This window comes from Palaemon carinicauda, chromosome 2, assembly GCF_036898095.1.
Source record: "Palaemon carinicauda isolate YSFRI2023 chromosome 2, ASM3689809v2, whole genome shotgun sequence".
In the NCBI taxonomy this organism is placed as follows: domain Eukaryota; kingdom Metazoa; phylum Arthropoda; class Malacostraca; order Decapoda; family Palaemonidae; genus Palaemon; species Palaemon carinicauda.
The window spans coordinates 134,906,018-134,931,017 of NC_090726.1; the positions used below are offsets into that span (position 1 = coordinate 134,906,018).

Sequence of the window (25,000 nt, forward strand, 5' to 3'; positions counted from 1 at the left end):
TGGTCATTAGCTTTACAGTAGTTGTAGACTTGTAAGATATATTGGTCATGAAAGGAAAATACACCAACTTTTGTTTGCGGATCACACAGTACTTGTTGGGGATGGTGAGGGAAAACTACAGAAAGAATGTGACATCGGTTGCAAAAATAAGTTGAGATCAAATGTGAGCATATGAAAGGTCTCAGGGTATACGGTTCATATGAAAATGGAGCAATGAATGTTAATAAGGACGAAGGAAGGTGGGATTAGTTAATTCTCAAAGGTATTTGAAAGTACGTATAGAAGGGCAATGGAAAGGTGAAGAAAAAAAGTTAACAAGGTCTAGGCAAAAGATTTAAAAAAAGAACTTTCGTACCCATGGAAAGCCAAGACTGGAATGTATGATGTTTATGGATATATAGTGAGAATGTTGGAAGCAAATGGAAGAAATAAAATTAAACTTTGCGGTAAACTATTTGGTCTCTCTTCAGACAGGAAAAAAATGAAAATAGGAAATGAGATCAGAGGAAGTTGAGGAAAGTATAGCATGTTATGAAGGACAATCATGAATGTTCGGGTGGTTCAAACGTACTGATACAGTGGAAGGTGAAATTATTAGTAAGAAAGAAAAGACCTAGTTAGTGCTGGATATAAGAAGGTTAAGAAGTATTGGAAAAGAAGGGCCTTAGTATTTAAGACGCTGAAAAGTGCATACAAAATAGTAGCACATATCACATCAAGTATTGAGGAGTTAGACGTGATGCTGATGAGAGTTCTGTGTAGGTGCGTGAAAAAACTTATATGCTATGGACGTTTTCTGCACTGTGGGCTCATCCCCGATTCAGCAATCAAAGCGTGAAAAGTAACTATCGCCTAGATTTTTCTCCAGAGCCATCTCCTAATAAAGGAAACGACTTCATGTTGAATATGCAAATGGGCAAATACCTTGATGTATGCCTTTACGTTTGTTTATAGCTTTTTCATGGAATAAAATTCTCCTTTGAAAACAAACGATACTGGGAACCTAATCCTCGAGTTCATAACTTCCTTTTAAAGGCCCATCTATTGTAATATCAGTCTTACTGCATCCAGTTAATTTTTTCACCTAAGGCCTCTAGAAAAACCCTTGGTCTGAGTGGAAACTTATCGCAATTTCCTCGATGTAAGCAGATGAGAAAACAGCCTGAAGCCACATACTACGTGACCATTCTCTCGCAGTCAGGCTTTATTAGTTTATAAATATTTTGCTGTTGTTATTGGTGCTTTTCTGCGAGGAGGATACATCCGGGGAAAAGTGGGGAAAATTGCCAATCAGGCACGTAGCCCAGATAGAGCTGGCAAACGTTCTATGTCTTATTATTTCCCTCATTATATTCTTTCTATAAAGGATAAAATTAATGTAAAATACCAAATTTGGATGTAATATGAATTCTTCCTTACTATGCAAGCCAGTTCTTTTACTAGATGATTGACCAGCTCAAGCTGTTAAATCTCCTTGTAAAAGAACGAGGGTTTGTATTCGTGTCAGAACAAATCGCAATTTGAATATAAATAATACTAAACGATTCTGTAAAAAAAATATTAAGTTTAAACTTTTACATGTAAATATACAACACATATTTTTAAAATTTCGACAAATATATTCATCTTAATTAGAATCTTAGTAATTCAACATGTAGCATAAAATATTTCATAATACGTTGCATACACCTAGTACACACCTATGTATCAGCAGCGCGAAAATATATCAATTGAGAGAGAGAGAGAGAGAGAGAGAGAGAGAGAGAGAGAGAGAGAGAGAGAGAGAGAGAGATTTCAAACTATATTTGTGAAAAGCTAATACTACTTTTAAGAAAGGCTAATATATAAAAGCAGCTCTGCAAATACCAGACTTAAATACCTCCCACTCCTGCCGTTCTCTCAAACAATGCTCAAATTCGTCTTCTCATTACTTAAGAAGACCTCTTCCTTACAAGGTATATTTACTTGTCACGCGTCTTTCCTACTCGTCTATCAAAATCTAGCGAATATGCGTAATAATTAATTCACATTGATTTAAATTTAAGCTTTTCTTATTTCCAGTAAAGCGAGTGTTTTTATTCATTACCAGCTAAAGAAATTAATCTAAAACAATCTTATAGATTATCATGAATGGCATAACCCTTGAACTAATAGAACAGTCTTTTTCAATAAAAGTTGGTATAAGCCTTAATGACAGCAAATAAAAGCAATGCGATGGTACGAGCTTCACCTATATAAAGAAAGAAAAACCAAAATTTGGATAGCATATACATTATCTATTCAGATTTAACCTGATTACACAAAGACAGAATATATCAAAATCAAATTCAGATTACTAATCAATAGACTATCGATCTAAAATCTGCAAGGTTGAAGTCGGATTTCAATGATCTAATCTCAAAGTGCTTGACAGCCATATTATGAAGGTGGCTAAGAAACAGTTCTTTGGTATACCCAATTTCAGTTAGAGCAATAGATAACTGAAAAAACACTCGTAGAGTAAAACAACTTCATCGTGGACCATAAAAATAAATGACAGGTCAGAATTTACTGCCACAGCAAGGGGACAAATGTATTGGTTGGGATTGTTGTCAAAGATGTAATAAGCTAGTTGGGAACTTTATATGATTGTGGATAGCACAGAATTAAAAGATATAGAAATAAATCTACTATGATAATCTAAAATCTCAAACGCAATTTTAGGGTATGCTACCTAAACTCCGAATAATAAATTACAATTTTCATACTTAAAGACTGAATCCCAATCCTATTTCCAGCATCAAATCATATCACTTCGTGTTTATTTTGTCAATAAATATTTTAACTTGCTTTGGTTATTCTCTTTGGATTTCTGCATTGGATTAATACCCAGATAAAATAAAAGTGTGTTTTTCTTAAGCTGATAACAGAACATTACAACCAGAAATCAATACTCAAAAAGTACTGTACATTTTAGGCCATGGAACAAAATCCTTACGAAATGTCAAGTACCCTAAGCACATGGTATTTACCTTTATCCCAGGTGCAAACTTTGACCTCTATTTGCACAACTTTATAAATCTGCTGTCGCACATACATGCAAATATTTGAGCCTTTTATGGAGTAGAAAGCAGAGCTCCTATCTTTGGCTAAGAACTTGAAGACTATTCTTTCATAATCAGCACCTGGAAATAAAGAAATTATGTTTGTTATGATGCAAGAATTGTCCTTATTGCTGAAACATAGTCCTTACATCTAGAATGCAGTTCCCCCCAAAAGTGGCTAACGAGCTTTGCTTTCTTTATTTGTACTTTAATTGTATTTGTACTTGTTTATCCGAGTTTCGAAAATGTGACAAAATGAACAAGAAGACTCGTAATTCACATCTAAAAAAGTACAACCAAGGTCTTGAGTATATTTAAATTACCTTGGGTGCAACTAAGCCAGATAATATTGCCATGATGGGTATAGTTGGAAAAAAAAAAGTTTCCTCTATTTAACCATCACTTCATAAAAAAATCCATAACTGTATTTACATGCATACATTTAAACAAGCACAAGCACAGCCTTAAACTTATAATCCTATGCGTTAGAGATATTTCACCTAATTTTAAGATCAATGTAAAAAGAGAAAATTTCAATTCCTAAGTTCTCAATATCGATAACTAAAAGAAAAACTTAAAAGAGGTGTAACATTTCTTTTAATTTCCTTGTGGCCCTCCCTACTTTTTAAAAACTAGACAACTCGATAAGATAACTATATAATTCTACCATATGAATTTAAATGTTTAAATACTAAGATAAGACTAATAAAGCTAACAGCAACATAAATTAACAAACAGGGGAGACATTTTTTCCTTTACTGCAGGTATCAAAGATCTTGCCAAATCAAACACCAAAAACTAGCATAGTTATAAGCACAAAGGGAAGAGACAAGACAGGACCGAGTACCTACTGATTAACCAACAGGTGACACAACAGAAGAGGTCACAGAGGCCAAAAGAAATAAAAGGTAATACCGTGCAGGTGGGGATACTGAACATCCATTCTAGGTCATACCCGGTGGATGTCTTAAGATCACTTAATAGATCATCTCCATGCAAATGGGTTTCTTTAAAATCAGGTGCCAAAAGATCCTCCAGCAACCTCCCGGGGGAAAAGAGCCAGAAACCGGTTCTGGGAAAAAGTTTTGTACCAAGAGACGATTCCTCAAGACCTGAACTTACTGCGTTGTATTGTATGTCCGGTTTTCTGGTTGCTGTTGTTTGTTGTTTATGAAAAGTTAGGACTGGACATGCATCAACAGCTGGATGACTATTGATAAAAAAGAATTTAGTATATGATTAGTAAATGTTACCAAATGCTCAGCGTAAAGACACTTGCCTGGATTCAGAATTTCAAAGACCGGATAGTATAAAAAGATTATCAACGACCCCTCCTTCACCCTTTTTTCTGTTATTCCTGAAATTCTTCAGCAAATATTTGTCTCATTACCTATCGCTCTTTATCAAATCTCGTAAAATATTTGATCGAATTCTCTTATACTGTGACCGATATTTTTTTATTTTTTTTTTTTTTTTGTTACTATAACATAAATTATATTCGATAATAATAAACACAGTCGCCTGATATATAATGAATACCACAAGCAAGCCTCAAGTGTGTTTTCTGCGCATACAATCTCCTCTATCTTTTTTCTCTCATCAATAAGTTTAAAAGATATAAAAGTTTATAGTCAATTACTGAAGTACAAAATTACACCTTCATATATTAACGGCCCTGTTTACTCCTGGTGTTTCACGTCATGTTTGCCAGTGCCTACGTCACAAGTTTGGCCCACAGCAATTAGATTTGCATTTTAATGAACAATACAATCTAATGACGTAAGAGGGGTTGTTGTGTACGTGCTGAAGAACATGCTTTGCTTGCATGACGCCCTCTGACACAAGGAGACCTCTCAGATTAGTAGATATGGAAGAAAATAAGAAGAAAAAATGCAAGGTATTTCTTGGAGACGAGGCCTACATGCTTATAATCCTCTTCATTTAGCAGCCGTAACATTTCCCTTTAAAGTGACGCCGGTTCAACATAAAAAAAAAAAGACAATAATTGAAATGCACGGGTCGATTTGCGTGACTGCAAGTTCAATTCATTTAAATAAATATTCAACGAAGGAACAAAACGGATTACAAATAGAAAAAAATTAATGAACTCAAAATTTTGAGTAAAATAAGATGATATAAAAGTAAAATACTAATATCGTTAGATGCTGACTCCATGACATTATTTCCATCGTGCAATCACTTGAAAGTATTAAACGCAGACCGACAGAAATTCCAAGCCACACACGATGCCAAGATGCGCTTCCCAAGTACCCGACGACTCTTGGCCTCAGGTCACCAATTACTCTGTGCCCTAATTACAGGACGCTGCAAGGTGAAAAGAAGAGATGGCTCAGGATTTGGGCAACTTCCTTCTCCTCTCACAATTCGAGTGTTTGGGGATTCATTGCTTCACTGCGTTCCCAAAACTCCAAAATCTTACTAAAGTAGCCACTAGCTTTTACGCCAATAACGCCAGATATAATCGTTTACGTCTCGGACATTTCCACAGCTTAAATATTTTTGTTTATTTTCCCTGTCCCTCTCCGGATTTAATGTAAGGAAACGTGTGTTTGATCGATAAATAAATCTACAGCATTCCATTTCCATTAACTAGTAATGCTATTTTAAATAAAAATTAAGTAACAAAACGAAACTAATGAAGTAACACCTACAGCAATAAAATTTGCAAAAATGGTGAGAAGTCTTTGTTGAGCGAAATTTACATTTGTTAAACGAATGTACGTAAAACAAATTTTAAATTCACGAGTTTTGTTCCCTTTCTGAGTAATAAATACCCTACGGGTTTTCCTCAAAAAGGCAATTAAGCACCTAAGTTCTGGAAAAAAAAATTTTTTTTGGAACATTAATGTAAGTAACCTATTATTATCCAAGTCTGACAACATGCAAAGTGAACTCTCTATAGAAACGGGATATGCCCCGAGTACAAATCAGGTTATAGCAAAGTAGCACACATTCGCATTGTGATTAGTGTTCAATCATCTATTAATATAACGATTTTTCTTAATCTTGTACAGTATTTCTTATCATATAACGTATTTTAGTACACACTGTTTCAGCATGGCTCAATAGAATGAACATACGAGCCTAAAGAATATTATAATTGTGATTATTATTACCGTAAATACGTCCATTTACAAAAAAAAAAAAAAAAAAAAAAACACCACCAGTAATCAAGGGAAGTCAAACAAGCAGGTTCACAAAACCCTACCTATAATGAGGCAAAACGCAGCAATCCTAAACTTGGAATTTAATACGGAGACTATCAACCTTGCACACACGGAAATAAAAATACAGACTCACCTTGCGTTTTTTAAAGTAATATTATAAATATTGTTGTTAAAAAAAAAAAAAATTAACTGGCACAGGAGATGTTGCCTTGGTACATAGAACCAATAAGTACCTAATCCATAATCTATTAAGAAAATACAAGTAAAAATGGGGAAGGCATCGAAAATGTAATAAAAAGCGGCGAATAGATACTCCACAAAAAGAAAAAAAAAGGGTATTATTTAGGGTTATGAAGTCAAAATTGTCATGAAAAAAGGATACTATAAAATAACAATAAATAATATGAATAAAAACGAAAATTAATAGTAATAAAAATAAAGTATAAAAGGTAAAACAAAAAAAGTATGAAAAAAGAGAAGTAAAAACCCAGAAATAACGTGACTTTCAAAATATGGCAACCAAGAGGAAATGCAAGACATTTAAACAATAGTTAGATTTAATCTTATATCATAACTCTGTAAAAAAAAAAAAACATAATATTAACTAAATTCATCCTCTTCCCTTTGTCGGGTCTAATACGCGTTCTCTCCGAAAAGAGGCATTATAATTAAAAACCTCTTTTCCAAAAGCTATGAATATGTAAATGATTTTCTGTTCTCCTTTGCATAGAATTTTCCACCTTCTCAGAGCAGCGAAGTTCATCACGATCTAACGCACATGGAGATGTTGATTCTTCCAGGAGACTTATTATTTAGTCTCATTTTAAGACAAAATTCTGTGGAATTCTTTCGTGTGGAAAATACTCAAATCATTTTCAACGAATAGTATTTCTTCCCGACAAACATTAGTTATTTTCTACGAATAGTAGCTTTTCGGCAAACATTCATGTTATTTTCTAATAAGTATTTTAACGGGGAACATTCATGTTATTTTTTACGAATAATATTTTTAGGCCAAACATGTTATTTTCTACGAATAGTATTTTCCGGAAAACATTCATGTTATTTTCTAAGAATAGTATATTCCGGCAAACGTTCCTGTTATTTTCTAAGAATAGTATTTTCTGGCAAACATTCCTGTTATTTTCTAAGAATAGTATTTTCTGGCAAACATGCATGTTATTTTCTACTAATAGTATTTTCCGGAAAACTTTCATGTTATTTTCTACGAATAGTATTTTCCGGAAAACATTCATGTTATTTTCTACGAATAGTATTTTCACGCAAACATTCATGTTATTTTCTAAGAATAGTATATTCCGGCAAACGTTCCTGTTATTTTCTAAGAATAGTATTTCCCGGCAAACATTCATGTTATTTTCTACGAATAGTATTTTCCAGCTAACATTCATGTTATTTTCTAAGAATATTATTTTCCGGCAAACATTCATGTTATTTTCTAAGAATAGTATATCCTGGCAAACGTTCATGTTATTTTCTAAGAATAGTATTTTCCGGCAAACATTCATGTTATTTTCTAAGAATAGTATTTTCCGGCAAACATTCATGTTATTTTCTAAGAATAGTATTTTCCCGCAAACATTCATGTTATTTTCTAAGAATAGTATTTTCCGGCAAACATTCATGTTATTTTCTAAGAATAGTATTTTCCCGCAAACATTCATATTACTTTCTAATAATAGTATTTACCGGCAAACGTTCACGTTATTTTCTAAGAATAGTATATTCCGGCAAAAATTCATGTTATTTTCTAAGAATAATATTTTCCTGCAAATATTCATGTTATTTTCTACAAATAGCATTTTCGGCAAACATTTAGGTTATTTTCTACGAATAGTATTTTCCGGCAAACATTCAAGTTATTTTCTAAGAATAGTATTTTCTGGCAAACATTCAAGTTATTTTCTAAGAATAGTATATTCCGGCAAACATTCATGCTATTTTCTACGAATAGTATTTTCCGGCAAACATTTATGTTATTTTCTACGAATAATATTTTCCGGCAAACATTTATGTTATTTTCTAAGAATAGTATATTCCGGGAAACGTTCATGTTATTTTCTAAGAATAGTATTTTTCCAGCAAACATTCATGTTATTTTCCAACGCATAGTTTTTTCCGGCAAACATTCACATTATTTTATACGAATAGTTTTTCTTCCGGGTAGCATTCATGTTATTTTTCAAGATCGGGTTTTTAAGGCAAATATTCATTTTATTTTCTATGAAGAGTATTTTTCCGGTAAACATTCGTGTTATTTTCAACGAATATTATTTTCTGGCAAACATTTATGTTATTTTTCTACGAATAGTTTTTTTCCGACAAAATTAATGTTATTTTCTATGAATAGTTTTTCTTCCAGCAAACATTCATGTTATTTTTTAAGATTAGTTATTTTTTTTGGGGGGGCAAACATTCATGTTATTTTCACGAATAGCATTTTTTCCGGACAACATTTATGTTATTTTCAACGATTATTTTTTTTTTTTAAACTCGCAACAGGAACGTTATGCACATTCTGAAAGTCTATCGACAAACTCTTAGGTGATATACAACGCTTCCAAAACAGAACTAAGACTTTACCATGACAAGACATTATTTTTTTTTATCGTACTATAATGCTTAAAAATGATAGATTACAAATCAGTAAGAGAAAAAATAAAAATCTCTGATACAGCGAGCAATGATCTTTCAATTACCAAACAGTAATTAGAGCAGAGACGAAACTGTAATTTCTATCCAGCAGCTTCCCCAATGGCGTCACAGCTTCCTGTTAACAGACCCAACAAGGTAGTTCGAGGAACCCATTTCGAAAACTTGGCTCCGTTTTATTTACGAAACTCGGAGTAGTTGTTGCACTGGTTACGCCTCCTAATGATCGCCTTTACGTAAAGGAAACAGACTCATGTAGGCATTTCCTTTTGGCACTGCTTCGGCACATTCACTTCTGGCTAAGGGGAGATCATCAATCAAGTGTGACACACTGATGACAGCTACTTGGAGATTGCGAAAGGATTGCAGGGTAGCATAGGCCGACAGACTAGGCAACTTGATGCTTTCGAATGAAACATATCACAGTTAAGGCGGGTGGGGATCACCAAGGGGGTTATGGAAAAGCCTGAGACCTAACACAGAAGTGTGGAAAACTATATTCAGCCGAAATTCTATTTGGATGTATTATTATTATTATTATTATTATTATTATTATTATTATCATCATCATCACAAGCTAGGCTACAACCCTAGTTGGAAAAGCAAGATGCTATAAGCCCAAGGACTCCGACAGGGAAAAATAGCCTGGTGAGAACAGGAAACAAGGATATAAATAAACTACATGAGAAGAATAAACAATACAAAGAAAATATTTCAAGAACAGTAACAACATTAAATTAGATCCCTCACATATAGAATACAAAAACCTGATAAAAAACAAGAGAAATAGAAATAAGATAGCACGGCATACCCGAGCGTACCCCCAAGTAAGAGATATCTAATCCAAGACATTGGAAGGCTATGGTACATAGGCTATGGCACTACCCAAGACCATAGAACAATGGTTTGATTTTGGAGTATATATCCTTCTTCTAGAAGAGCTGTTTACCATAGCTAAAGATTCTCTTCTATCCTTACCGAGAGGAAAGTAGCCGCGGAACAGTTACATTGAAATAGTTAACCCCTTGAGCAAAGAAGAATTGTTTAGTAATCCAAGTGTTGTCATGTGTATGAGGGCAGAGGAGAATGGTAAGAATAGGCCAGACTATTCGGTGTATGTTTAGGCAAAGAAAAAATAAGCCGTAACCTGATAGAGGGATCCAATGTAGTATTTGTCTGGCCAGACAAAGGAACCAATAACTCTCTAGCAGTAGTATCTCAAAGGGTGGCTGGTGCCTTAGCCAACCTACTACTAATATTAGAACTGAGTATTAGCAAATTTCCTCTTAATAAGCTTCTTTCGTTACATAAACGTACATTTTTTTTTTTGCCTTTTTCTCTATTACAGCTCATTTCAAAATAATATTAAAATTATTTTTGAAGAGATGAATGTATAGAAAAGTTGTATTAATCATACTAGGTTGGTTTGCTGCGAGCGATCAGACCAAAATCTCCCACCATCACCAATCCGCACTAGCCAGTGTGGTAATGAAAAAGACCATAACATGTCTGAGGCCTTTGTAACGGATGATGATTGATTGATTGTGATGATATTATTATCATCATCATCATCATCATCATCATCATCATCATCATCATTATTATTATTATTATAATTATCATTATTATTATTACTTGCTAAGCTACAACCCTAGTTAGAAAGACAGGATGCAATAAGCCCAAGGGCTCCAACAGAGAAAATAGCTAAATGAGGAAAGGAAATAAAGAAATAAACTACAAGAAAAGTTTAAGTACAATAGCATTAAAATAAATTTTTCTTATATAAACTATAAAAACTTCAAAATAACAAGAGAAAGAGAAACAAGATAGAATAGTGTGCCCGAGTGTACCCTCAAGCAAGAGATCTCTACCCCAAGACAGTGGAAGACCATGGTACAAAGGCTGCGGCACTACTCAAGACTAGAGAACAATGGTTTGTGTCCTCCTAGAAGAGCTGCTTACCATGGCTAAAGAGTCTCTTCTACCCTTACAAAGAGGAAAGCAGCCCCTACACAATTACAGTGCAGTAGTTAACCTCTACTGTTTGGTAATTTCAGTGTTGTCATGTGTATGAGGAAAGAAGAGAATGTGTAAATAATAGAGCAGACTAATCTGTGTATGTGTCAGCAAAAACTAAATGAGCCGTAACCAGAGAGAGGAATCCAATGTAGTACTGTCTGGCCAGTCAAAGGACCCCATAACACTCTAGCGGTAGTACTACCCTGGACAGGATTTAACCTATGTCTTTTGATCATGATACAGATATTGACAGTTAACTTGAAGGTTCGAATTTGCCTAATGTAGCGGCATCTATCATATATAATTCTCTTATGAGTGCTATTTCCAAGGTAGAATGGATGCAATGTATATTTGTGACTTAAATTCTGAATATATATATATATATATATATATATATATATATATATATATATATTATATATATACAACATATACATATATATATATATATGTATATATATATATATAAATATATATATATATATATATATATGTATATATATATATATAAATATATATATATATATATATATATATATAGATATATATATGTATATATATACATATATATATACATATATATACATATCTATATACATACATACATACATATATATATATATATATATATATATATATATATATATATATATATATATACAAACATATATATGTATATATATATATAAATTGGAAATAGCACTCATAAGAGAATTATATATGATGGATGCATCTATGTTGGCCAAAATTCGAACATTCAAGTTAACTGTCAACATCTGTATTATGATCAAAAGACATTGGTTGGATCCTGTCCAGGGTACATGCAACTATCACACATTATTGTCTTTTGGGTCTTATTCCCAATGTAAGGTATATTTGAACTTAAAAAACATACGTGGCTTTATGTGTGAAAGAGCGAATTTCATGCGATACTAAAAAATATAAAAATGTATATATATATATATATATATATATATATATATATATATATATATACACATATATATATATATATATATATATATATATATATATATATATATATATATATGTATATATATACATATATGTATGTATATATATATATATATATATATATATATATATATATATATATATACATACACATATAAATATTCACAATACACCTTTTACCCTTGAAGGGATGACAGAAGAAAAAAATCAGCCCTATACTTTATCAGCAAGTCTTAATGGCTCAGGTTGCTGGACACCAGTTCTTTGTTTGACCCTAGCTCTTTCCTTGACCTTAGGTAACAGATGCTGATACCCATTTACAGCTGGGAGAACTTGCAGGTGGTTGTCTGGGATCAAACATGATACCAGAAAAAGGTTAACATGAGGTTAAGAATGGTTGTAGAAGCGACTGTTCTGTGTGCAATGAAGGCAGTCAACCGATTGAAAAATATAAGACACCAAAAGTTGTGTTACGGTTGGTTTAAAGTGACTTGGTGGCAACCAAAGTTTTAAAAGTATATCTGGAAGAAGAAAATGTTTAAATAAAGAATGCAAGATGAATAATTGGTTCATTTCGCAAAGATAAAGGTACATAATGCTTCTGTAAGAATTACATATATTAGTATATCAGTTAAGTGAATGGTATGATCTTGATAGATGACAGAAAAACTGCTATGAGAGTAATATAATCTTGAGAACTAGCATCACATCTGAGAACTCGCCATACTACATACAGTACCTCCTGAAGAACTTTAAATGCTGTCATCGGCTACGATGAGCTGTTATTACATTTCACACACACATATATATACATACACACACACACACTACATATATATATATATATATATATATATATATATATATATATATATAGATAGATGAATATAGACAGATATATAGATATACAGTACTACATTGGATCCTTCTCTCTGGTTACGGTTCACTTTCCCTTTGCCTACACATACACGGAATAGTCTGGCCTATTCTTTACAGATTCTCCTATGTCCTCTTACGTAAACCTGACAACATTGAGATTACCAAACAATTCTTCTTTGTTCAAGGGGTTAACTACTGCGCTGTAATTGTTCAGTGGTTACTTTCCTCTTGGTAAGGGTAGAAAAGACTCTTAAGCTGTGGTAAGCAGCTCTTCTAGGCGAAGGACACTCCAAAATCAAACCATTGTTCTCTAGTCTTGGGTAGTGCCACAGCCTCTGTACCATGGTCTTCCACTGTCTTGGGGTAGAGTTCTCTTGCTTGAGGGTACACTCAAGCACACTATTCTTTTATATTTCTCTTCCTCTTGTTTTGTTAAAGTTTTCATAGCTTATATAGGAAATATTTATTTAAATGTTGTTACTGTTCTTAAAATATTTTATTCTTCCTTGTTCCTTTTTCTCACTGGGCTATTTATAAAATAAAACATTTTAAGAGTAACAACATTAAAATAAATATATCCTATATAAACTAACAAAACTTTAACAAAACAAGAGGAAGAGATATAAGATAGAATAGCGTGCTTGAGTGTACCCCCAAGCAAGAGAACTCTAACCCAAGACAGTGAAAGACTATGCCATTACCCAAGACTAAAAACCAATGGTTTGATTCTGGAGTGTCCTCCTAGAAGAGCTGCTTACCATAGCTAAAGATTCCCTTCTACCCTTACCAAGGGAAATTACAGTGCAGTAACCTCTTTAGGGCAGAAGAATTGTTTGGTAATCTGTGTTATCAGGTGTATGAGGACAGAGGAGAATATATAAAGAATAGGCCAGACTATTCAGTGTGTGTGTGTGTGTGTGTGTGTGTGTGTGTGTGTGTAGACAAAGGGAAAATGAACCGTAACTAGAGAGAAGGATCCAATGTAGTATTGTCTGGCCAGTCAAAAGACCCCATAAATCTCTAGTGGTAGTATCTCAACTGGTGGCCATTATTCCCAAGATGGAATAAGATTATTACTTCAAATACGTACTCAAAAGATCGAGCAAGCGCAGGGACTGAAAATCAGAACTTCGGGCAAATAAAGTCTATATTAATAATTGAATATTAGTATATTGCTTGTCGTTAAAAGTTTATCTTTCAAATCTACAATAATATACATGTATGGAGCGATAACTACACCTGAGAAATATCTTATGACTTATCTATGGATTCATAATTTCCTCTTTTGAGATGTTACTGTATGGCAAAACTTGAAGCTTTCTGTCCACGTTCTGTAATCCTTTTGGAATTTTTTTCTACGATAATCGGCAATGATTCTCAAAAAGATGCATCTGGGATAATTGATTTTGATAAATTGTTTCCCGGTGAACGTAGTAAAAACAAAAGTATATTGTTGATTTAACAGAACATAGTGTCATTTTCCAGTATTAAAGACTTATCAAACCTTAGATTACGAAACAAAAACAAAAGCAATCTTTCACGCAACGGAATTAGCGCATAAAATTGGTCTGCTTTTGATTAACTTCAAGGTTTGACGCAATAGATCAAAATTACAGGAAGCAGTTGAGCCTTGGATGAGTTTTTGGAAATATGGCGGTTTTTAATAGATTCTCATTTCTTTATTTGACCAAATTGCAATATGTTTCTCATAGTACAAACTTCCCCATTACGTTTTATTATCACTTGGGATATTTAGTGACAAAATTAGGGTACAAACTAAATTTGATGAGGGGCTGAGATATTTCCATTAAACATCCACTAAATTCTAATTACAAGAGGAGAGATTGAAGCGAAGGACAATAAGAACGACATGGTTAGCTAACAGTTACAGATTCATTGAATTTTTTTAATACAGCCAATCCATTAAATACTAACTTTCCAACCACAAAAAAGAAAGACATGATAATATCAAATGAATATTAAAACATGATATAAATAGCTACGAGAATGGAATACGGAATTACCATAATTCTCATGCTTAATAATACGATATAGCAAGTAAGATATAACGTACAAACGCAAACAGCGTTAGTTACAATTAAGAAAGCTTTTGAATGTCAAAACGAGGAAATCTTCTTAAAAAATAAACACAAAGAAAATATCAAGTAAGTAGAATGTATAAAAATATGTATTAATATTACAGATGTTAAGCGAATTTTACTGTTCAAGTCCACAAAAAACTTAGGAAAGTAAAATTCACTTTAGATTTGGAATCCTTAAAAAGATACCGTATGCTTGATGAAACAGACTTCCATTTGCATATAAAACTCAGCACAAATTATCAAATTATCTCAGAGATCATCGGCTTAATGACGATGTCAAAGTCATTATAGTGCAACCGGGCCATGAAAGCTCATTACGAAGCAGATGGTCAGAGGCTATTGACTGGTCAGAGGTACCCTCCAAGGCTGCCAACGGTCATTAACGAGAAAAAAAGGTTCGTGAGCTGATTAGAAATGGTTCCATGAGTTCTCGTATAATTCCAAATTACGAAATGCTTTATTTACATTTAAAACCCTTTTTGCATCTATCAAGATATTTATCCATTTTTCATAAATGAAGACAAGAAAGTGACGGTCTTTTTTTGGGGGGTTACATGATGCAACCGCCATTCACCTCATTATTGATCCAAATATGACCTAAAACTCTTCTTTTCAAATCTGTACGAGGTCATTAATATTATTAATTAATAGATAAACAAACATACATATATGTATACACACATATATACAGTATATATATATATATATATATATATATATATATATATATATATATATATATATGTATATGTATATGTATATATACCGTATATGTATATCTATATATACAGTACATATGCATATATATACATACACACACATTATATACATATAAATATATACATATATATATATATATATATATATATATATATATATATGTGTGTGTGTGTGTGTGTGTGTGTGTAATTACATAACAACGAAAAATGCAGCCGTTTCTAGTCCACTGCAGGAAAAAGGCCTCAGACCTGTCCTTATACATGTATAGGATTTGAACAATTTTCATCACCACGTTGGCCACTGCAAATTGGTGATAGTGGAACACTTTAGTCTGATCGCTCACAGCAAACAAGCCTAGCAAAGCATGGCTGGCTCTAGGTAGTAACGCTTTGCTAATCATGGCGGTACATAATCCCTTTCACTACATTAAGGTATCCCCAATCAGAAAGGGATTTATATATATATATATATATATATATATATATATATATATATATATATATATATATATATATATATGCATGCCTTTATGTATGTATGTATGTATGTATGTATGTATGTATGTATACGTAAGTCCGGTCAAATGGATCTCATGTATTTATTAACTTTCTGTAAGGCCGAATTCTTCAATTTCTAATGAAAACTGACTTGGCCAATCATTTACTTCAATATTCCAAATCAACTGTCTCTAGTCTAATAAAGGTTAAACCAACTGCTCAACATGCCTAATCATTATTTTAAGCGACATTCTGCCTGATATAAATATTAGAATAAAAAGATACCCTAATATTCAACAAAAGACTGAACCCACTCCTCTCCCACACGCACAAATGCTTATGAGTTAAATAACTACTCTCATGTCTGATAAGGATAAAAAAATTTATCATTCGCATATATTAGTAGACAGCTGTGGCTCTCAAATGCCATTTTATGGATATACTCTCAATGTAAATAACGCTGATACTTTTAGGTAGTACGATAACCTAAAATAGAAGGTCTAAGCTGATGCGATGATAAGCAAGTAAAGTGCTCTATTTTAGAAAACAATTAAAAAGTTTCAGTGGAATTTCCTGTTAACATAGCATATAGAAAACCATGAAATCAAACAGCTTTAGCTGAAATCAGAATCACAATTATTCGTTAAAAGGAAACGACAAACAGTTATGGGCGCACTACAACAGCGCGGATTTGAAAAGAGTTCAAAAGTCACACATAATGCAGTTAAAAAAGCACATTAAAATTAATCCCTTTTCACTCGCTATTTTCATAAGTTTCGTTTAGTGTGTCTTAATGATTTACAAAAGAATAAAGATGTACAGTTTTGCGGACTATCTTGTTGACAATTACACAATTTATCAATAAACTCAAGATCTCCTCCAGTGCTTTGGGCTGAAATCTCCTCACATACCAAGCCTACAAGCAATGCGGAGGAATCTTTTCATGATCATTTTAATGAAAATTTTTACACATCCCATCCATCTATATATGCATTCTTTGACGTTCAAGTGAAGCTCCAGAGTAATACTTGCATAAAGATGAGGAGTCTCAGTAAGTCTGTAACAATGGGGAAACCTAAACAATACAGGAACGAGTATCCTATATCCCACTACAAAATATATTTCAGGAGAAATAACTAGACAAAATTATATGAAGAGTTTAGATGACAAACTCAGGGCAAATACAAGACTGTAATAAATCGAGGTGTAAGGCGAATATTTTATTAAATAAACTGATTTTATGGATGTATGTATTAGTTTTAGCATGACAAATATGTTTATATAAATATTTTTATAAAGGACTGCAAGAAAAAGCCTGTATTGAGGTGCAAGAAGAATATACTTACATACAGATGATATCATCAGGCTAACGGAAGAGGTGAGCGATCGTTAATGAACGTTTGAGCAATCGGACTTTGAGGTGAGTGATAAAACACGCTTTTGACTTAATAATCTGCCGTGCTTTTGATAGTAATATATCAGCAATGTTTGCTGTGCTTTTGATATGCCAAGAAGCGCTTTTGAAAAACGCGGAACAATGCTCTAGCAGTGGCAGAACTAAAGGTGAGAAGCATTTAGAATCAATACCATTATTTTATAGCAATGTTAAATGATGAGTTTTTTTTTTCTTTACTAAGAAAAGTTAAGCTTCAGGCCAAAGGTATGCTAAGTATCATTAAATACGGGCATTCCGGTTCATCAAGTACACTGATTTTTATATGTAGAGCAAATCACAGAGCAGGGTTACAGCAAAATATCAGCAACACAAAAAGTCTTGGTTTTGGCAGAGTTTTTCCTCATTACCTTCCTAAACCTTTCTATACCTCTGTTTCAGTTAGCGGCAAATTTATTTTTCTTGAAGGGGAATGACTAATCGTAAGAACGTCAACTGAGAATAGTTCATAATCAGTAGCTAAAGAGGGAGTGACAGTGTGATAAATATGCTATACCCTACGATGGAAGATTTTAACTCTGTTCACCTCAGATGTGGAAGGGTTAATAAAAGTAGATTTGTTTATAATTTAATCATAATATTTCTTAATAAATTTATAAAAGCTGCAAGTCTCCTTAGGTTAAACTTGGTTCTTTTATAATTAATGCGTGCAATTCCCGATTAAATGGACTAAGAAAGCAATGTTACCCTTTGTTCAGATTTCAATAATTTCCACAGATAAAAAAAAAAATCTAAAAACCATAAGAGAGCCTCTAGTTCATGGAATGGCGATTGGTATTAATTCCAGTTATTTTCGTAGTTGAAAATCACACTATGACAAGTACACTGTTGGTTTTAAACAGCTTCTCCAACAGTTTTACTGCCAATATAGAGGTCTGACCAGTTTTCTTTAAAAATAACATATGAAATATGTCAGTTTCTTTGCATAGCACGGAGGTCCCTCACAAAATGAAAAGATAACTAAATATCTCGGGGTCAAAAACGCTTAAAGACCGCTCATGAATGGCGGGGGCAAAAGACAGTGACAATACCCTCGCTAGCAGGGCAATGCCCTAGAGACTGATAAGCGCCAAGCTCCCTCTCCACCCAAGGTAGACCAGGGAGTGCCAGGCAATGGCTGCTAATGACTCAATAAATAGACCTATAGGCTTCCCCACACCCCCATCCTTAGTTCACAAGGATGGGGAGGTTGCAGACAGCATAAGAAACTATCGAGCTTGAGCGGGACTCGACTCCCAGGCGGTAACAACCCTAGCAATAAGAGTGTGGCAAGAACATTTTTTAGCGAGGAGAATCAATGGTGAGTGTATGTTCTTCGACCTTTAGATGAAGAACTGTACCTATCTATAGTTGAAAAGAATACTCTGGAGTTTTTGCAAGAAAAACAATGACATACTTGAAAGCATGATACTGAATATCAAGAAATTTAGACTAAAATCAATGAAAATTTTAACACTATATTTGACAATTTCATATCTTAAAATCACATCGCCAAAATAAACTAAAACTATTCATGATAATAATATAAAAAAAATCTAATTTGGAGAACAACATTATGAACCTTGACAACAGAGTTTGGAAAATCAGAATCCCAAGAAGTAATTAAGACATTCCCTAGTTAAACAAGACATGGCAGGTATAAAAACCTCAAGGCCTGCCAAATCAGCTGGAGATGGATACTTAAAATGGGATTCTAATACAAATATTAAAAGGGAGAGAACAATAAAAAGAAAATTTAACAGAGGAAAGAATTTTACAGATAATCTACAAGCAGGTTTAACTCACTAATTAACATAACCGTTATACTTATAGGCACTCTTTGTTTCTCTTATGTTTATTTTGAAAGTTACAAAGATAATATTCATACTGATGTAGCCAAACGGCTTAAACTATCAAATAAATTATTGTCAATTCAGAAAACAATCTCGTCCCATTACAATCTAAGTGATGACGTTTACTCCTCATCTTCCAAGTAACTTGAGAATAGGAAAATAAAATTGAGAATGCAAACAACCACACGTCGAGCCTCTACAAACAAATACAGGAACTGAGAAATGTAAACTGGCGAGTTATTTGCTCAGTCATTTCATGGGAAATATTGACTACACAGAAAGTTGAATTCAATCATTTAAACAAAGATTGAAGCCATGGTTATTTATACATAACCATTTCTTCTTTGTTTTAATATATCCATTAATTGGTTTTAGCTGTACGTTGCAACTCTTTACTTCACTTCGATCTTCTTTAGTTTGTCCAATATGGATTTCATATTCTGGGAAAATCCATTTAATATAGATTTTTTATAATTCAAATGTCAGCAAGTTATTTTTTCTATTAACAACGATGCCGACCACGAGTTAATGAAATGAATAGAGATGTAGCGTCGACTTTTGGTTTTATACAGTATCAGTCAAACAAAAAAACTACGTCCCTCAATGAGAAATAAGCAACAGGATTGATTTATTTTGAGTTTATTCGAAAGGATGGTCGAAAAACAAATGTATACCCCGGTTTAACGGATGAAATTAAACTAAACCTGAAGAAAATGATGACCATTCATCCTCAAAGAGGAGACTGATAAAATAAAGGAGACTAAGAAAGAATTCTTCAAGCTTAGCGGTTATTTTTTTTTTGGGGGGGGGGGGGTAGAACAGGTCAAGAGTGTAAATCTCAATCTAGAGTTTGTCACACAAAAAGTCCAAAGGTTTTTCATTTCCAAATGGTAAGAAAAAAAATGTTAATTGAATAGATACCACATTACATTAAAGACCGACGGTAATAGCTCCATAATTTGAAGTCTTTCCTAGGAAACATTTACGAAAAAATGAACTTGATTTTAATACCTAGTAACGTAACCCCGTATTGGGTAAACGTAATGAATATGGCGCCAAACGAGAAGCCGAGACGCAATGAGCGAGAAGGAGAGAGAGAAACTGAGGAAGCTACGATACCCACATAAGTGAGGCTTGTATAAGATGAATGTTGTCATTTCAATACATCACAGCCCCGCCGGGATATGTCATTATGGACGTACCTGCTATTAACTGTGTCATTACGGACGGGACCAAATGCCTGCTGACACATTCACCCCCTTCCCTACTGCTCTCCCACAGCTACTCACTCGTCCATCTGGGATTCGCCCTTAACCCTTTCAAGCGTTTTCATCTTTACACAAGAGCTTTTGAGTATAGAGTATTGCGGCTCATTCTTAGAAGGCTGTTTCCTTCTAATTACTCATTGGCAACTATGATTTCCTATTCATTTCTAAGTATTTCAAACCTCCTTATCATGGAGTCTCCTTACAGAAAAGGGATTTCAAATAAATCCATTTTTCTTAGTTTCATTTCTTGATGAACATTTAACATCCTTATTTCATTACTTTTCTAAGGGGAGATTCTTTCAACATCCAATTCACGGCATCTTCTACATCATAACATATGGTATGATTCTCCTGCCTTAATTGCTTTATCTACTCAGTAACTGTTTTATACTTATTTCCTCATTAAAAATGTTTCTTCTTTTACTTTCATGAACATAATATCTTCCAATTATAATATTCACTTTCAATAACTGGACTTTTTTTTTTTTACCTCCGCTACCGAAGTTGGGAGAAGGTTGTGTTTTCGCCCCCGTTTGTCTGTTTGTTTGTGAACAACTTTCTGGCCACAAATTTACTCAGAGTAGTGAAACTTTCAGGGGTTAATTGTTATGTTGAGACGTAGAAGAGATTCAATTTTGAAAGTCCTAGGTCAAAGGTCAAGGTCAAGCAAATGGTCGACCGATTTAACCCTAATCTTAACACCAATTTCGCTCATGGTTGTCACACAGACTTCAAATGCGCCTACGGTCCAAATTAATTCTGGGGAAGGCAAGTTGGTTTCTAGAGATAAGCTGCCGTGGCGGTGGTCTGCTCTTTCAGTGCTTTTCTAGTTTCAACTGTTTCGCTAGTTTCTGTAACGTCTTGTTGTTCTGAACTAGCAATACAGTTGCAAGCAATTTCACAACAACAACAAATGCAGCCGTTTCTAGTCTACTGTAAGACAAAGACTTCAGACATGTCTTTATTCATGTCTCGGGTTTGGCCAGTTTTCATCACCATGCTGGCCACTGCAGACTGGTGATGGTAAGAACTTTTGTCTGATCGCTCACAGCAAACCAACGTAGTATAGGTGTCCCTGACTAGTACAGCTTTGCTGATCATGGCGATACGCAAATCCTTTCACCACATTAAGTTATCCCCACTCAAAAAGATATATATATATATATATATATATATATATATATATATATATATATATATATAAATAAATAAATATATATATATATAAATAAATATAATATATATATATATATATATATATATATATATATATATATATATACACACACACACATATATATATATATATGTGTGTGTGTGTGTGTGTGTATGTGTATTCAATGGAATTTCGATGTATACTGGTCATGAATCTCAGCTCACACGTGAAATACATAGGTTTCCAATCAAGACATCTCTCATTAAATCTGATCCTACTGTTATTGGCCTAAAGAATTAATTATCTAACTGGCGATGAGTCGATTGTTTACGTGGTCTGAGCTAGGGATAAAATCCACGGCAATGGAAACCTTGTCTAAAAATAATTGCTAGAGCCTGAATTAGTGGCAGAATATATTATCTGCTTCAAACCCGTTTAAAAGTATCATTGGCAGTGCTTGGACACTACTAAACATCCCTATCTTAAAAGCAATATTTTGCTTCTGGTTATAAAGATCTTACTACTTCTGTCTGTTTATCCAGGGCTTATTTGGTCATCCCATCCTTCCATATAACATTGCTAAATTATAATTCCTTTTCACCAATCAACCGTTCAATTTTCTACAAATGAACACATTGCCTCCAAACTCTATAATCAATCTCTTCCACCAAAATGAATTCCTTTGTCATGTCCTAGACATTTTTCCTCTTCAACCATAATCACACAAATCTTGTCCTTTTTTTCATTCTACATCAATACTACATTTACAGCAAAGGAGATATAACAAAAATCTGATACTGTATGTAATCTTCCCTATCTCCATACACTTGGCAGAGATTATGGTACTATCCTTACTTTATTTATTCTATGACTATTTTCTTATCTTATTAAAACATCCTATGTTAAACCTATTCCCAAATATTTTATAGATATCAAACACTGTTAATCTTCAAAGATGCATACCAGCATTTACTGCCTAAATTTGCCTTCATAACTTTTCTATTGCTGAAAATTACATGGTCTTTCAATATTAACGTTCTCTCCTTATATACGCTTTAATATTAAAGCCTTTACAGCTTCTATTAAAAAAACCCAATCAACACAGTAACATTTGTTTATATGCAAACGGCACACATCAACCTTTCCAAACTTCATTTACCATATATTTTACACGTACATTTTCCGTCCTCATTCTGCTTTCTTTCATCCTTTCATGAATGTGTATATATATATATATATATATATATATATATATATATATATATATATATATATATAAATATATATAAATATATATATATATATATATATATATACATATATATATATATATATATATATATATATATATATATATATATATATATATATATATATATATGTATACATAAATATATATATATATATATATATATACATATATATATACTGTATATATATATATATATATATATATATATATATCATATATATATATATATATATATATATATATATATATATATATATATATATATGTGTGCGCATGTGTATGAGCAAAAACATGTGTAAGGGCTTCAAGAGGTTATTAGGTCATTGAGAAAAGTATTTATAAAGTAAAATTGACGAACAAAATATAAATAAATATATATATATATATATATATATATATATATATATATATATATATATATACAGTATATATGTGTGTATATATACATATATATATAAATACTATACATATATACATACATACATACATCAACAGAATATACATACATTCAGTACATATATAATGTGTGTGTGTAAGGATATGGATTTTTAACTTTCTACCTTTAACTGAAATATTGAATGAAATACAGATCTTGACTAGCGTTTGTTAGATCCTCTGAACACTCATCTTATTGCCTGCCTAACCAACTAAATACGATTAACAATTTGCAAATGGGCACCAGTGGTAAATTTATGTGTGCGCGTGCGAGCGCCTATCGAAAATGACTTCGGGCAACAATGTTTTACACCTGTGTTCTCACCTAATTTCTTAAGTGCATAATGAGGACACTTTCCTAAAGATCAGAGAATAAAGATGACTATTTGGACACGTGTTAGATTGATTTGCATGTATATATAAAAGTTTCACTTTCTCAAGTTTGAACATCAATGAACTGTTTTCCATGAAGTGTTCTCAGTTGAGCGTAAATTAAGCACAAGTAAAATTTCAATGCATGCAGAGATCGTGCTGATTAGAAATAGCTTTGAATCAAGGAATAAAGTGATTAAAAAAAAAAAAGTTCTTAAAGGTTCTTAAATCCTGCTTGCTCCTAACCATCGTATTGCGTTTTTATTACTCGTAAATTCTCTATTTGATTTTTTTCTCTATTCTTAAATCGAATAATGTACTTCGGTTACACAATAGATCAGTTATAATAACCGAGGCTCTTTCAAAGACACACTTCTATAAATCGAACGAACAAAACTAACACCGCTTCACTAGCCGTCCGAAAATGAACAAAGAACTCTCAAAGATATTAAATAAAATACAGGTCGTCGTAACTGCGCCTAATGGTGATGAAAATTTGCAGAGCCTTGAATATCCCAAGGCCTTTTTCCCCGACAATTATTGTTGCAGGAATTTACGACCGTGGTAAACTAACTTGAGCAATAACAACAGTACAGCTGAATAGAGTTATTGTCTTGCTTTTGGTCATATGAGGTACTCCAGGCTCATAAAAGACCTGGTAATATGGAATGTATTCAGATTATCTTCGCTAAAATTCCATTATATAAATAATCCTTTTTTTATTCTCTTACCGTTTACTTTCCCTATTCTTTTTATTACATTATTTTAATGTTTTGTAGAGCATTAAAATTTCTCTTTTAGTTTACTTCAGTTTCATGAAATTTGTTAAAGTTTGCCTTTTCATTACTATTCCTCAAAATTCTCCAATTGTTTTGCCTCATAATTCCAACTTCTACTCAGTAAATCGGATTTTTTTTAATACGCCTAATGGTGGCCTATTGGAAACTTCCCTGCCTAGCGATCACCGGACTGTAGTTTGAATCCCGCTGAAGCTCGATAATTTCTTCAAGTGTCTGTAACCTCACCATCTTTGTGACCTAAGGATAGTCATTTAAGGGAGCGTATAGGTCTACCTGCTGAGTCATCAGTAGCCATT

At 33.0% G+C, this 25,000-nt stretch overlaps 1 long non-coding RNA gene across 1 annotated transcript in view; it reads right to left on the bottom strand.

Moving 5' to 3' along the window:
• The window catches only part of LOC137622074 (uncharacterized), a 75,568-nt gene that overhangs the window by 10,884 nt on the left and 39,684 nt on the right, over positions 1–25,000 (bottom strand). Inside the window, exon 3 of the long non-coding RNA XR_011040349.1 lies at positions 3,012–3,164. This is a non-coding gene — a long non-coding RNA (uncharacterized lncRNA). The remainder of the gene's footprint in view (positions 1–3,011; positions 3,165–25,000) is intronic.